The following is a 16,419-nucleotide window of genomic DNA, read 5'->3' on the forward strand; positions in this document are numbered from 1 at the left end:
ACAGCACATACCTTCACACAGACACTGCCCTTCACAGAATCAGAACCAATTCACAGGTTTACTTTGTGCACAAGATTGGGTATCTTTCCAGCAGAAACACCACAGCCTAAGATAAAATTACAAATCACTTGGTGGTATAGGGAATTAGAAGCTACCAAGGGACATTCACAGGGGTGCTAAAGAGAAGACTCACAACAGTCTCTTCTGTCAAATAAGTAACCTCAACATTAACCATCCTCCACTTCTACAAATCATATCAAAGAAACAGTGTCTAGCTGCTTATTTGACCTTGTATTACTAAACACTTTCTTTTCCTGTTCCTCTGGGAGTGCTCTTTCCCTCCCATCCCCTGATCCTGGCTCAGGCCCCCAGGCTCAGACACATCCCGAGATCAAACTCTCAGTAAACAATTGCAGAAGTTTTGCAAAGCCCCAAAGCACTGCAATAAATGTGCCCCATGCCACTGGGCAGGCAGGCACTTGGAGCATCACCCCTATTGTAGGTAGATGTGTACAGAAGGGTAACAAGGCTGGTGAAGGGTTTGGAGCACACATTCTGTGAGCAGCAGCAGCCAAGGGAGCTGGGGTTCTTTAGTCTGGAGGAGGCTTAGGGAGGACCTCATTGCTCTCTGCAACTCCCTGAAAGGAGGTGGTAGCCAGGTGGGGCTCAGTCTCTTCTCTCACATAAACAATAGGACAAGAGGAAATGGCCTCAAGCTGTGTCAGGAGAGGTTTAGGCTGAACATTTGGAAAAAATTCTTCACTGAAAGGGTTGTCAAGCATCAGAACACACTACTCAGGGAAGCGGTGGGAGTAACAATCCCTGGAGGAATTTAAAAGACAGGTAGATGTGCTACTTAGGGATGTGGTTTAGTGGTAGACTTGGCACTGCTGAGTTAATGGTTGGACTCAATCTTAGAAATCTTTCCCAACCTGAGTGATCCTATAATTTTATGTACCTCTGCATAGGCACCTTCAGGAAGCAAAGAAAAGCTGTTTTAAATGTCCAGGCTTCCCTTTTTTCAGCAAAACACCAGTGTCTTCACTTCAGTCAATGAACACTGTTCTTAAAGGATAACCACCAGCTTAAGAGAAGGCTTAGCAAGCACAAATGCTGCTCTAACAAAACACTTTTGTATAGAAATAATATTCTTTGACACCTTCTTTGGCTAGGATTTAATAAGTGTGAAATCAATGTTATAATCAAAGGTGATACTCATTTCCTAGAGTAATCCTCTGACACAGCACTTGCTATTTCAGCTGATTAGAAGCATTGCTCAAATAACAGAAATTCCGGATCAGTAACCCAGAAGTCCAAGGCAAGTTTTTTATTTTAGCCTAAGGCAGTTACTCCCCTTCCTCCTAAATGTTTACAAGTGGAGAAACACTTGTAGGACAATTCTTCCGCTGCCACCAACTTAAACATTGTGTTCTCCCAGCAGTGGATAAACAGTGGATGATTAAGCTTTTGATGTTTAAGCACCAATGTGTTTGTGATTAACAGCCAGACCTATGTTCTTAAGGTATGGTTTTTTATCTTATTTTTCATATTTCAATAGCCAGAAGTAGAGGGGGAATCTTATACTGCAAGGCTCAGTGAGGGAATGCAGGAAAGTCCTCAGGCAACAGCAATGGGATGCTGACAGTCTTAGGTGAGTTCTACAGGTGGGAAACATCTATCTTCAAAAGACTCACTGTCAGACAAGACAGTTTTCAATAAAGAGATGAAACTGATGTGAGGTTTTCTTTCTGCATTTCGCAGAGCAGACCTGTGTGTGCATGAAGGAGTTATGGCTCGACAGTAAGTTGTAAAGCTTTCCCTTCTTATCAAGGCAGAGCAGCTGAGACAGCCTCTTCTACAGCTGGCTTCTTAATTGAAAGATTAGAAGTTCTCTTATGCAGTTTACATGAGAGACAGCATTTCAGAAAGGTCACCCAAGGTCCAGGTGTTCTGATACCCTGATAACTCCAGGGGTGGAATTGGCAGGTGTTACCACCACGGGGAGAGGACAAGCTGGCGGCTCTCCCCACCAGGCCAACACATCCCAATAAAGAGTTTGATCAAGCACCCCCATTACAATTCAGTGCCCTTCAGGGTTAGTGGCAGCAGGCTACACAGATACCCCAGAGCTGTTCATCTCCCAGGTGGCTCGTGCTTCCCGGTGCTGATGCAGCAGGACTGGCTCACAAGCCTGTGGAGTGAGAGCACAGATGAAAGCAGCCAAGCCTGGGACAACAGCTCAGACCAAGGGCTGAGTCTCCAGGGAGACTTTTCAAGCAGGCAGCAGCTGCATCTTCCGCTGAGAACTGCAGTTACTGCCAGGGGAAGGGGAGGGACTTGACTTAGAGTAGAGAGGACAAGTTGGCAGCAGCATTAGAGGGACTTTGATCGTGTACCTCAAGCTCCTATTTAGGCCATCTCCGTTTAACTTATCTTTGACTCCTGTAATCCCCCAAGGAAACAGCAAACACTCCAGTACTGTTGCCCAGTGGAAGAAAGCCAGGAGACAGTTTTAAATCTCCCATCAGAACAACAGAAGCAGAGGAGCTTCATCCTGCTGCATATCCCCCTCTCAGCTCAACTGCTCCCAGCACACCACAGCTGCCCCATGTCCTGGCAGGGAGCAGCTGGGAAACAGCTGGTATTGGGATGCAGGGACACACACTCAGCCCCACCCAGGTACAAAATATCTTCCTAGTTTTCAACAGCACAGAAAATACCCCACAGCTTTTCACAGGCTGAATTGCCAGGAATAGATCTTCAATCACTCAATCACTTCAAATATGGAGAATGCAAAAATCCAGGCCATAAAATCCTGATATCTACACTACATCACAGAACAGAGGCAACTGTCAACACACTGGGAAACAGGAACCTACAATAAACACCTTCACAAGAAATGGTCCCTGTCAAAATAAACAGATGCATATTCCCACTTATTATTGCACTGCCATACACAGCCCAAGACTTATTTCCAGACTCAAATGGTTCATTATTAAGGAGAATAAAAAAAAGAAAATGAAGATAGAGTCACTAAGGGAAAGCACCTTGAGTGAACACCCTCTGCTTCATGTTTGAACACCTGGAGGAATAACACAAATCTGACCACTGGAGCAGCAGCTCAAGGATCCCTGGCACTGCTGCACATGGAGACACAATTACAAATAGGACAATCTTTGTTTTCTTCAACAGATTTGAAATAAAACTCAATTAAAAGGGAGAATGGGATTTTTTTTTTCCAGCCGAGAATCTATTTGTTTGATTTGGGCTTCAAAAAATAAAATAAAACAAAAAAAATCAGTAAAGGAAATTCTCCTGCCTTTAAGCCTTGCAAAACTCATCCATCACCCATCTGTCCACCTTGCACCTCGTTATTTATTATTCAATACTCAACAAGCTAGCATGCCAGTTAAGATTTTCCCTGAAGAAAGCTGGCAACTAGACAGACAGCAACTGCTATCAAAATGTTACTTTTTGATATCTCTGCCCTTCCTCACTCTATCCCTTGTGGTGGGAATAAATACAAAATCTTTAAAGTAAATAAAACACTTTTTAATGAACCAGGAAAAGCAAGAGAAAAACAAAACAGAAGTCTGTTTTCTTTAGTCAGACTTTATCAGTGCTCCATTAAATCACCCTCCTCCTGAGTTCTCACCCATAAGAGAAAAATCTGGTCTCGGACACATGCAGGCTTCTGGATACAAGACACATCTGTTGTTCAAACCTCAGGTCCAAAGCATAACTACAGCCATCATGCTTCTTTTCCAGGCATCCCTCTAATGAGATGATTTAGTTTAGTGGATGCTGAAAGAGCAGCTATCATAACCCAGAAGCCTTATCTCAGCTGGTTGCTGCCCAAGCCAGAGCAGCCAGCAGCACTGCCAGGGCCGGGTCCATCCCAGGTGACACCAACACCACAACCTCCTGCAAGCACAGAGGAAGGCTAAAGGTCAGTGTAAATACAGCCCCCATTCACCAGGGACTGCCTGAAGGTCCCCTTAATGTCAAGGGGACATTCCCAAAAGCAGTATCACTTTCTGGCTAGAATACGCTGGCAGCCTACAGGCAGCTTGGCACTGCAAATAGGTATTCCAGCAAGAATTCCCCAGTTCACATCACACTGCACACGACAGTGGTGCCCAGAAGCATCTGTCCCAGCCAGGCCTCCAGGTGCCCCAGGCCAGTCACCCACTCCTCCTGCTCTCAGCTGTCACAGTGCACAGGCTGCCTGCACGGGCAGCACTTGGCTTTTGGGGCAACTGACTGTGCCATGCATTTGAACCACGTTCAAGGATATCTAGCCCTGGACTTGGATCCTCACCGCCCAATGCACTAAGAGATAAACACACAGCTGCAGCTTTCACCTCCTCTTCTATTTCAGGCTTTGCAGAACAATTTAACAGTGGGCACCACTCCCAGCCTGAGAGTTAGAGCCCCACAGGGCAGCTCAACATGGAGGCTCACGCTGTCCCATGTTAAAACACATATCTTAAAAAGAAAATAAAGCCCCAGATATCCCTGAAAATAAGGCCTTTCCCCCCTCCACTTTCCCAGACAGAGAACAACCTTGTGGAAAAGACAGAACAGGGTAAACAAAGTACCTTCCTCTCTATGATAACACCTTCCTATTTTTGTATCTTGCATCAAATAACATCCTCCTTTATAACACTCACAGCAAGAAAATTTATCATGAAAAACATAAGACAGAAAAGGTGAGATTTTTTTTTTTCATTCTCTTATCTCAAAGTTTCCTGCTTGTCAGAGTTTCACACATTGGCTGATGTGTCTTTCATGTAATACATGAATATAATTTATGCAGGAATGTATCTGCAAGTGCGTGTGTTTAGGGGTATCTATCTTGTGCACGCATACAGGCACCTCTGCAAGCAAACAGCTTATACAGAGCCTGTGTGAATAGTTAGATTTGAGATGACTATGGGGGAAAGCTCAGTTAGTTTTCCAGACTAGTGCTTCCCCAGAGCTGGGCTCTTGGTGCTCCAGTGGAGAGCAGGCAATTTGGGAAGGAACCACACAACTGTGTCATGAACTGGGCTTTGGTACACAGGCTCACACAAGTGATGCATGGTGATTGCCATCCTCAGCTGCAGCTGAGCAGCTTCAAGCACAAGATAGTCGTGGCACTTCCAGGTCAGTCATGTGCCAAAAGGGATATGGACCCACGGCAAAAATCCACAGACACCAACACCCTTCTCACCCATTCACCAGAAGGACCCTGTCACTAGTGGGGGTGACAGCACTCACCAAAATTTTAAAAACAAAGCAAAAGTTAATCTGAGATTCGGTAAATATTTTTTAAAAAAATGCACTGAATTTTTGAGTTGGTTTGGTTTTTCTTAAATACCCATTTCTCCCTCCCAAATGCCTAATTTTTTATTTTTTTTTTAATATTCCAGTAACTTACAGTAGTAATCTAATGTCTTCATTCCCAAAATTCATTATGATCATTAAAGGTTTAAAGCCCACTCAGCAATAAACCAAGATAAGGAGTAAATTATTTCTCTCTGGCTACGCTGCCAGGAGGAGGGAGAAGCCCTGGACACCCACAAAGGCATCACACCCACTGGTGCACACACAGTTGTATCAGGCCTTGGTAATGGAAAGCTGCATCTTCTTCAGTCTCCCTGACTGAAGCATCATGTCACCTATCATATCAAGTAACTGAAAATGATAAAAAGAGATGTCATACAAACAGTGCTTAGCTCTGCACGCACACCCAAAGCGCAGTGTTCTGGTAGGGAAATGGTCTTTTCAAATATCTTGTCTCTAGAAACAGCAGCACGGTCTAAAAATGTCAGTTATTTCATAAATATAAAATAGCAAGACTTGCACTTCTCCCTGTTTTTTTTTTTTATGAACCTGCTTTACTCCTTTAGCTGCTTACTCATTTGCACTTACCTTTTAGTCTGATCATGTAAAAGGTTTTGGAACAAGTACAGAGGAAGAATAAAAACATAATGGTTTCTCACTGCTTGAGGGCATAACTCTAATTAAAAAGAACATTCTTGCTTTTAGCACCCGGACTTCTCTCTCCAAAATCTGAACTTTGACATTTTCAAACTGAGATTTAAAACAAGAAAATAATTCTCAGTGCCACGATGAAGGACTGCCTGCATTGTACAGTGGGAAAGGGGAGGGGTAAGGGAGAGAGAGGTTCAAGGCTAATAGACTTATCAGGGAATTTGAGTTAGGAAAATGCAGATTTGCTCATCAGCAAGACCCCAGCTCACATTCACACATCAGCACTGAGGTAGCAGCTCTGTGCAATGCTGGAGTCCCTGCACGTATCTGTGGACGTGCTGCTCTGCTTAAATGGGTATGGGCACTAATACACAAGCACTGAACAGTGTATTTACCCCTGTACACTGCTCTGATGTGAACTGCTATGCACCAACACACTTTATACTCTGAGTCTGTAACACTGAATGGGAGAGAAGGGGCATATGGTCAAACCCACTATCTGGCACCATCAGCCATCCATCCCTATGCTGCTCAATCTGGTGTCACTGCCCCACAATCCAGCAAGTTATACATGTAAACTCCTCTACAGGTGACTCAGACATCTCCAATCCCATCCCATGTGGCCACACACTACACTGAACAGGCACAAAGTCCTACACATGACCCTCTGATCATGGGCACAGCTCTGCACACTGCCACAGTAACACCCCAACTGAGTTTCACCTGCCAGGATATTCTGCAACATAACATGGGTCTGTGTCTGCACACACAGAGGTTTCTCCTGCCTCGCTTCAGAAAGCTCCCTCTGAGTAAGAGCAGACAGAGACTCAGCAGGTAAATTCCCGGGGCTTTACCCAGGGCCAGGTAAGAATTTATGAAGTGCCTCATCCTTGCTCCATATCCAGAGGCAGCTGCTCATCCCAGACTCGAGCCACCAGCTACAGATCATGCTATTTCTAACATGTAAACTCACAAAAGCAGATCAGACATATAAAAGCATAAATAGATATACACACACATACAGAAATCTCCCAGAACATCAGGGCAGGCTTGCCCAATGCCACTCTGGGCACCAACTATTTCATAGTACCCCTGCCCCTATAGCACTACCTAATACCATAAGACTTCCCAAAATTATTCCCATTAGGTTTGGCTGTTCCTCCCAACTCCAACACAAGCAACCTTCTCTCTGTAAACCTCTCCTAAGTGTCCTTAGCTATATAAAGCAACAGACCACCTTTCTAGAGAAAACTCAGGATGTTTGGAGTCAAGGCTCCTTACTCCACATGTGCTGGAGGATGACCCTTATTTACCATAAAAAAGAGATTATTTCAGAAATAACACGTGAACATTACTTAGTGCAAGTCCTACACCACCAGTCCACAAGTCACTTTTGCCAAACAATGCTCACACATACCTGCAGAGTTGAGTGGCTGTTTCTGCCACCAGAAGACTTTGCAGAAGCTCCAGGGCCAGTATCAAACCCCTGGAGTCAGAGCTCCTCACTGGCAGAAGAGTTACAAAGATGTCTCTGGTTACAGGATGAGGTCCCACATTCTCAGCTCCTCAACAGCAAAAAGTCAAGCTTTCCTCTTCACAAACTGTACAGCTTCACAGTTATAAAAACCACGTAAATGACACTATATTTCAACTGCAACTGTATCACACACCAACCAACCCCTCTGACCTATTACTTCCCTTCTTAATACACCGTCTTCAGCTACACATTTAAGTCATTGAGTAAATTGGCAGAGCAAAATGAAAATTGGTAACACCTGCTGAGTCACAGGTGTGGCAAACTAACACCTTATTTCCTGCATATTTTTTGCTTACAGCCCCCTTTACTCTTGTAATATATCAACTATGAATTGTAAGAATATTTTTAAATGTGTATATTATAATTAGCTTATAATCAGCTAAAATACATTCACTTTTGGATTAGGAGTGGGAAAAATAGGGAAAAGGGTAGAACCACAACCTCAGAAGGCAAAAATCAACAGACACAAGATCAAGAGACAAACAAATCAAATTTTTCAGGTTTGGAATCAAGAGTCACTGAAAACAGCAATTTGGGAAGGCGCATGACAATTACAAAATTGGTAGCAATATAAAATTAACTCATGCTACTCTATTTTAACTTCAACAGATTACACATCATAGTTCATTTCCTCTTGTAACAACTCAATAAAGGAGCAATTAAATCCTTATCACCTCCAACCAATATTAGTATTAATTTTATTTTAAATATCAATATAGAAGAAACATTTACTAGCAGCAAATAAAATCCCACACATATATGGATTTCTATGTTGAAAATCAGTACATCAGTGAACGTGAACAAATGACAATTATTTCAATAGTCCATATCCAGCACATATTCCTTGACAATGCACATGTAGCTGCATCTAGTGTGACAAACTTGGAGGATTTTACAAGTGGAAAATATGCACCCCCATGGGCCAGGCTACCCACTGCAGTGCCCCTCTAGGAAAAAGAGATTCTCCATAACTCAGCATTAACCTGACTGGCAGAAGCACTGAGCTTGCAGTGCAGAGAGCTAATGAGTGCTATCAGAACAGTACATGTTGCCCATAGAAACATTTGTTCAAGGAGCATCCTTGTGATAGGACATGCTGGAGAACTCAGAAGCAGCTGCAGGATAATTTATTTTTTATTTGGAGTCCTCATCCTGGATAGCAACGTTAACCAGCTTCTGGATGATTGACCAGTTTCATCCATCAGATACTTCAAAGGAAAATAAAGCCACTCTGGAAACGTTACTATAGGCAGATTTTTTTTTTCCCCCTCCTTTGCTTTTTTTTGCCTACAGGAGAGGAAATATTTTATTCAGTATTCATTTGTAACAGCAAAAATGCACATGCATTTGGATGAAAACTTGAAAAGCTGGACAAGAGTTCAGCAGTTCTACAGAACTACCGGCCCCAGACTTTCACACAGTATTGAAGGGAGAGAGGAGATATGGACCACCCTCTCCACCAGCAATGGGGGGTTTGGCTGGTTTGGGAACGTCCATCAAAGCACTGCAGAATATTGCAATCATTGTCCTGCTGGGGTTTAGTTTATTTTGGGTTTTAATTGTCTCTAGCAGTAATGTCTAATGAGGAGAGAGGCTGTGAAACTCCCCCACCGTGCCAGCACACACAGAGGTTTTTTTCAAATCATTTAAGAGTGATTTAGACACTTGAAAAAAAGCCCCAGACCTCAACTAATTGTTTGCAACTAAGATATGGCCCAATTTCAATTATTCCACTGATTGATCTTTAAGTGATAGATTTTCAGAAGAACCTAATAAAGAAAAGTGTCCAGTTCCCATTAAAATGTAATGGGATTGATACCTAATCTGTTCAGGCTCCTTGGAAAAATCCAGTTTAAATTAATCTGTGGAGAAGCTTCACACTTTTGAAACTACAAGTTAGTAGCATTTACTCTTACACTGCATAAATCTGATGAGTTCTAAATAAGATGCTCCTAAAGCATCTGTCCATATGTCTCTGTCCCGGACAACACCATCCATTCTAATCCAGTCCTGGACTTGGGCAATAGAAATCCCCCAATTTCCACTAACCATATGTTAGCTTTGCCATATGGAAAAAATATGCAGTAATGAGAGTGGTGACAGAGCCAGATTTCTTTCCATATGTAATCTAGAGTATGACAGTCTCTTCGGAGGAGAAAGCCAGGTACAGCCCATGTATGTCCCTGCAGGGAGAGCCCAAGTTGCCTAGCAAACACATTGTAAAAAACTCTCATACACTGTCTTCCATAGGATGAATTCTCTGCATAATTATTTTATAGTGTTGTACCCAGATACGAAAGCTTGGTTGTCTGCCATGAGTACTAAGACTTCAAACTGCAAGCGAAAACCTGATTATTCGGTATTACTGAGAATGCCATTCTTACAGAAATTCAGCAGTCTCCTGATGGGATTTTATCAGTATTTCAGCAAAACAAAAGAAAAAAAAAAAAGGAATGTATCATTTATGCAAAAAAAAAAAATAAATAATAAAGCATGGTTATGAATTTGCGTCCTTCCAGTGTTAGTGTTAATATTGCTAATAGACATCTTCAGGCTCAAAGGGGTGATGCAGCTGACACAGCTGGGGACATAAGTCAATATTTGCCCATTTTTGCTTAACAGAACTTAAGTTTTGGTCGCAGGCAAGAGTTTAGTGATCACAACGTGCTCCTCTCCTACCCATTTCCTCGCAGACCGAAAGCTCTGCAATCGAAGCAAAAAACCAGAAATCCAGGGAAAAGATTTGGCAGATCCCCAGTTGTTCAGCTCAGCGGTTCATCCCCACTGTCTCACCTCATCAGTCTGTGGAAATGACTATTCCAGGTCAAGCACAAGTCCAGAGGACACCTCCATTGAGCTGAAAACAGTTTTTTACCTGAGCAGCAGTAAAAACCCCCACTGGGGGTGCAGATCCTGCCCAGGTCTCTGCCCGCCCACTGGCAGGAGCAGCGGAAGGCAAGCTGGGATTTAACTCCCTGGAGTAAAGCCTGGAGATGTGCAGCTGAGGCTGACTTGGGTCCTGGTGATCCTGGCCTTGGATTACTTAAGGCAGACCTCTACCAACAATCGTTAAGGCAGCTCTCAAGGAAATGACTTTGCTTCAGCTGAGGACTGGATAACAGAGACATAAATTATCTCCATAAATTATCTCCTGTGCTGGGATAATTCCTTCCCTCTGCAAGGAAATTCACGTCTCCAAATAAAACAAAACGTCTTCCTTCCTACCATGGGTGCCTCCAAGCTGATGATCCCATGTTCCCTATTCTAAGTGCTGATACAGCCCAGAAAGGTTATCTAATTACGGAAACAATACTTATTGGATGCACTAATGCTTCTGCAATTTTAATAGCAATATGATAGCTAGGATTTATATTATTTTCCCTTTCTGATTAATTATTTACACAGAGACAAGCATAGATTATTAAGTACGTGTGTGCTGTGCCAGGCTGCAAAGAGATTTTTTAAAAAGAAAAGGGAAGAAATGGATTCTAAAGCTTTTGGAAACAGTCATCCAAGAGTTTTGATATCCTGTGACCCAGCACTTTGCATCAAGGCTGCTGGTACATTGACTCAGAGAGCAGACTTGATCCAGGACACTATAGCTAATGTTGTAACTTCCCAGTTTGGTAGCAAGCTATAGCAGGGAAAGAAAACACTAATGTCAACATATCCATCAAGGAAAGCTGTGTTTAGCTATAAACCTAACCAAATGCCACACAGGAGTGCGTGGCAGCTGGGAAACATCATAAAATTTAGGTAGTTTTGCACTGGCTGTTCACCTGTTCTCCATGTAACACATCCCCAGGGTGCTAACTGGAATCAGGAGAAAACTCAGGAATAGCCAAGGCTTCAGAGAGACATCTGTCAACTACCCAACCCATTTCAAAGCACAGCCATGAGTTCTTCAAGTAGACTGTAATCTGGTGGAAGCACACATTTCCCCTCCTTTTAATTAAAAACCCCCTAACACCTGTCTAAAATTTATCATATTTTCCTAAGATCAAGTAATTCTTAGAGATTTACCCCAATATAATTTAACAGACAAGTCAGATAATTATTGCTAAATGGCAACATTGAGCCTGGCCAGCTATTCAGGGATGATCTCATTTTGAGTATTTCATTAAAAAAAAATCAAAGTAGCCTAAGACACTCTTAAGGCTACGGATAAAATTCTGCCCTTTATAGAAATCTTAAAAACATGGCCACTGTACAACCATTCAGCTTGAAACACAAACCTCTGCTTAACATCTGTGCAATTCCTCTGCATTTGTTTATCATTCTGCATACCAAAAAGCACTTTGCTAACTTTCTGCAAGTCCAGATGTTTATATGAAATGGTGCTGCTATCCTCCTTTGCTGCAGTGGTAAAATTAATAAGAGGAGATTCCTAAGGAGGAAAAAGACAAATCTTTTTGCTTATGTCATTAAATTCATTCAGCCTGGAAAGAAATTAATCCTATCAAGTTTTAATCAGGTGGTGACTTTGCTTTGATTTGTGAATAACAGTTTTAATAAAAGATATTTCACAGAACAGAAGAGTCTCCAGTGCAAAATGCCCCACAGCCTCCTCCTCTGACTGGGAATTTCTGGTCATTAAAAAAAAATACCCAAAAGCAGAACTATCACTCCCTACCTCATCTGCAGCTATGAAAATGTGAGTAAGAGGTCAGAGGAGAGGACAAAAAAAGTGAGTCCTTGGAAAAAGGGGCTGGAAAAGAAAAAATCTAATTAGAGCAACTCTAAAATCCCACCACCACCTCACAGGTTAGGGGGGAACAAAAGCAGGATTCTATGAGCCTTAGCAGGGCACGTGGTTCCTTCTCACATCTGCTTTCACAGCATCACAGGTGGATTAAGTAAATCACTCCAGGCATAAATGTACCCCAATAGATGGAGGGCATTCCTCCTCCCCCACAAGGATCAGGCAACTGAAGCTGCACAGGCTGATCCACCAGCCTGATGGATCACGGACCATGCTGTGGTAGGGGAGGGAAGGATCCCTGCCTGTCCCCACACAATACACTCCAAGTGGCTGGAGGACAGAGAGATATGAGATCCCTCCCAATCCCTACCACTGGAATGCAGATGAGCCACCAATTCACTGCCTGGAGAGGAACTACACGGGGTGATAGGCCATGTCTGCACAAATACACCTGCAGAAGGGGAAGAGATTTGGGAACAGAAACATGCTTGTATCATACAACTCATGGTTTAGCTGTGGAGTGATTCTACAGCCACAGAAAGAGATGTGATCCACACCAAAGGCTGCAGAAACATGGCCCAAAGATGAATTTCATCTTGTTCAAGACCTAGAGGGAAATAAGCCACTCTGGGAAAAGAGCAAGAATGAGGCAGATTTGATTATGTGGGAACTGTAACAGTTTTGATATCTTCACAGCCTTGGGTGGTGGGGAAGGTGACACACATCAAGGTAAAACGGAAAGCAGAAATACTCAGGGATGGGAAAGCAGAAACATTCTCGAATGCCTGTGGTGTCTGCAGTGACGCTGCAGCGGGGTGAGCACGGCAGCAGCATCTTCCTTGTGCAAATCACGCCTGCTCCTTTGGCTATGAAGTGCAGTCCTGGAGCAGGCTGGGCTGGGAGCAAGCACCACTCTGCCTGCAAGGAGACAAGGCAGATCTAGACAGTATTCCTGCCCCCTCTATTTTCTGGTGAGGACTTCACAATAGAGTAAATCTCGGGTAGCAGTGAGACCTGCTGCGCAGAGGAAAGCTGAGTATGACTGAGAAACCTTTCCATCACGCTGTCACAGAAAGCAAGTTCCCTGGGGCTTGAAGGAAGGCTGTGCCTTAAACGATTTGCTCTTTGACGGGCTTTTTCTTTGCAATCAGCATGTGAACTTTGAAAAACTACCGGTTTGGTTTCCAGAGTGTGCAGTCCTGAGCCCACCAAACCCACGCAGTTCCCTGCTCCCCCTGTGCACGAGCCGCCTGATTGGCAACCCTGCCATAACAGCCTCCCTGCAATTTCTACATTATGTATTGTATTAAAAATAATATGCTCCTGATTTTAAAAAAGAGTTTAAAAAGATGCCATTGGAACATCGCCTTCCTAAAAGCTAAAAAGATGCATTTTTAGTAACACAAATATAAGGAAAAAAGTCTGAAACAGGGCAGTATGGCACACCTGTGCATTGCAGATATGGAGTAATGGGTCCCTCTGAAACCAGTGGTGTTTGGGGTAGGAGTTGAGGCTCCATCAGGGTCAGTGGAAAGGTAGGATCAGGCCCAGCCTCTGTTCTTACCCCTCTCCAGAGAGAGGACAGGAGACAAGGGTTTTCCTGAGGGGGACCCTGCACAGCTGATTGCAGGGCAGTGGCTGAGTGTTGTCCAATGCAATGAGCACACTGCAGCAGGAACTGGTGGGCTCTGCAAGACCCAGCTTCAGCTGGAGAAAAGGGCTGGAGTCAGGTGTGATCTGCTTAAAAGGGACTCCTCACTGCCTGTGTGAACCTGCCCCAAATCCCCTCAAAGCCTGATATCCATGAATAGCCATGATTCAGGCTCCAGCACACACAGGACAGACGTTGAACCCTCGGTTACACGTGCAGCCTCTGGTGGACCAGAGAAGTGAACCAAGTCCCCAGCTGTTACCTCTACAGCTGGACCAACCCTATTCTCCTTGTGCCCTGTAATATACATATTGATTTCCTCCTGGTCTCTTCCTCCAAGGGCCCCACTGCTGTTAACATTTCTCACCCTCTAGGAGAGGTGCAGAGGACTAGTGCTGAGCAGCAGTCTCTAACCCCTTCTCATGGAACTAGCTTAGTCTTTGTTGCACTGTATTTACTTCTGTTTTCCAAGACTAGGGAAAAGCAAACAATGTAGAAAACCTTTAATTTCACATTTTTTTCCCAGCTGGTAAAAATGATAGCTAGATATGCACACATCAGTATAATCATCTCCCAAACAAATGGCACAATGACAAACCGAGGGGGCGGGGAGAGGGGGAGCAGAGCACAAGCTGGTGTTTTCAATTTAGAAAGTATGCATTATTTACACTGCCATTATTCCACTCAATTTGAGTTCACGCTTTAGTCCTAATTTCAGTATAATCAAAGTCAATGAATATTTAATCAGCATTGCTTCCAGAAATTGAGTAATGCCATTAACATAATGTCCCCAGGACTTCATCGCCGATTTTCCTCAAAAGCATGGGACTTCCACTCTTCCTGCCCTTCCCCCCCTTACTTTAACCAGTTGATGCTCTGATCTCCACCTTTGATGGGTTTAACAAGGTAGAACCTGCCCAAAATGGGAGAAGTACTTCCCAAATGCAGAGATGTCTCACCACTCATATTGACCCAGCCCCAGGATAGTTAATAAAAGTAGAGCATTTCACTTCAGTATGGCTCAGTATGGGAAAGCATCATAATAACAATAATCCATTTGCACTTCTGGAGCACTTTTCAATAGAGGGGCTCGAGTCATTCTGCAAACATTAATTAATGCCTTCCACTCCCCTGCAAGGAAGACACTTATTTAGGTGATAGCTAATCTACAGATAGGAAAATTGGAGCATGATGAGGTTAAGTGCCTGGTTTACAGCCACCCAGGAATCCAGCAGCATTTGGGCAGAAGTTTGGAGCTCTGAGTGGCTCCAAGCTTCCTTTTCTAACCAACAGACTGTGCTGCTTCACTAAAATAAGATCAAGAAAAGCAGCAGTACCCATGAATATTTATGAACAATAGAAAATTACAGCATAAAAAATTGTACAGACATTTCAGAGCTGCTAAGTGATGGCTTCAGAGCTGTATCTCTATGTGCACAGAGCATTCAGTAGTCTGTGCACACATGCCCCCTCCAGTGGGGCTGCATCTAATCTATCATCTTTTCTAACATGACTATCACTGTAATATCTCAGCAATGCCTTCAGCTGAAGACCTATCACAGCATTCCATCTATCTGGGCTGGTTTATAAAGCTTTTCTCCATGGTGCTGGAAAATCTGTGGGGCATATGGTTTAAAATACTGGATAAATTCCCCACTTTCCTTCTGTAAATCTAGATAGAGCTTTAATGCAATCTTTATCAGTAATGAACAATCTCTTGTTCTCTCATAAAATTAGAATTAATCCTTTTTTATGTTAATAAGGAAGGAACAAAGTTCAATTTTGTTCACACTCACAACACATGCAGTTGGGAAGTCTGAGGTTATGTGTAGAAAATACTTTGAAAGGTATTCTAACCTGATCTTTTAGAGGGTTTGGGTAGTTTAGGATCCTCACACTTTCATAAACTCTTCCATGAACAAGTTCTTATTTTGTAACAGTTGACTACAGCTTCTCCAAAGGTCCCCAGTTTGCAAATCTATCCATTGTTCTCACCAAGCTCCAGCATGGCACAGGCTCACCTCAAGGCAGGTGCTCTTTTCAGTAATGACATTAAGGATCACTTTAGAACTGCTGGAGATTTCTGGGTAGTATGGGTGCACATGGTACATGGAAAATTTCAGTTCCTACCTCTAAGAATGGTCTTAAGAAATACTTTCTCTAAAAGTTCTGCAAAGTTGTTCAAGTCCAAAACCAGTAATACAAATATGTGATTATTTTGCTGTATTACATCATGGTTGTCACCAACTCAAGTGCAGTCCTGCTGATCTGGCCATGCATTTAGGCCAAGGTTGGCAAGAATGAAGTAGCATCTGATGAATTTACACTCCAACTTTATGTAATTATCCTGATGCAGGTAAATATGAAGATCGAATTTGCAATCATTCACAAAGCCTTATTCTTGACTCATGTCAATAGTTTGCTCTTGCAGATGGAATGGAGGAAATAAACCGTGCAGCTGGAACAGGGATGGAGGAGTAAAAAAATATGCCTGTAGAGGGGATGAAGAAGTATTTTGCTTGAGCAGAAGTGGGGAGGTATTTGTTATAA

At 43.1% G+C, this 16,419-nt stretch overlaps 1 protein-coding gene across 1 annotated transcript in view; it reads right to left on the reverse strand.

The window, feature by feature from the left end:
- LOC116790940 (BEN domain-containing protein 5-like) overlaps window positions 1-16,419 on the reverse strand; it is a 910,541-nt gene that overhangs the window by 279,354 nt on the left and 614,768 nt on the right. The gene's annotated exons all lie outside the window — the stretch shown is intronic.

The sequence above is a fragment of the Chiroxiphia lanceolata genome, chromosome 9, assembly GCF_009829145.1.
Source record: "Chiroxiphia lanceolata isolate bChiLan1 chromosome 9, bChiLan1.pri, whole genome shotgun sequence".
In the NCBI taxonomy this organism is placed as follows: Eukaryota; Metazoa; Chordata; class Aves; order Passeriformes; family Pipridae; genus Chiroxiphia; species Chiroxiphia lanceolata.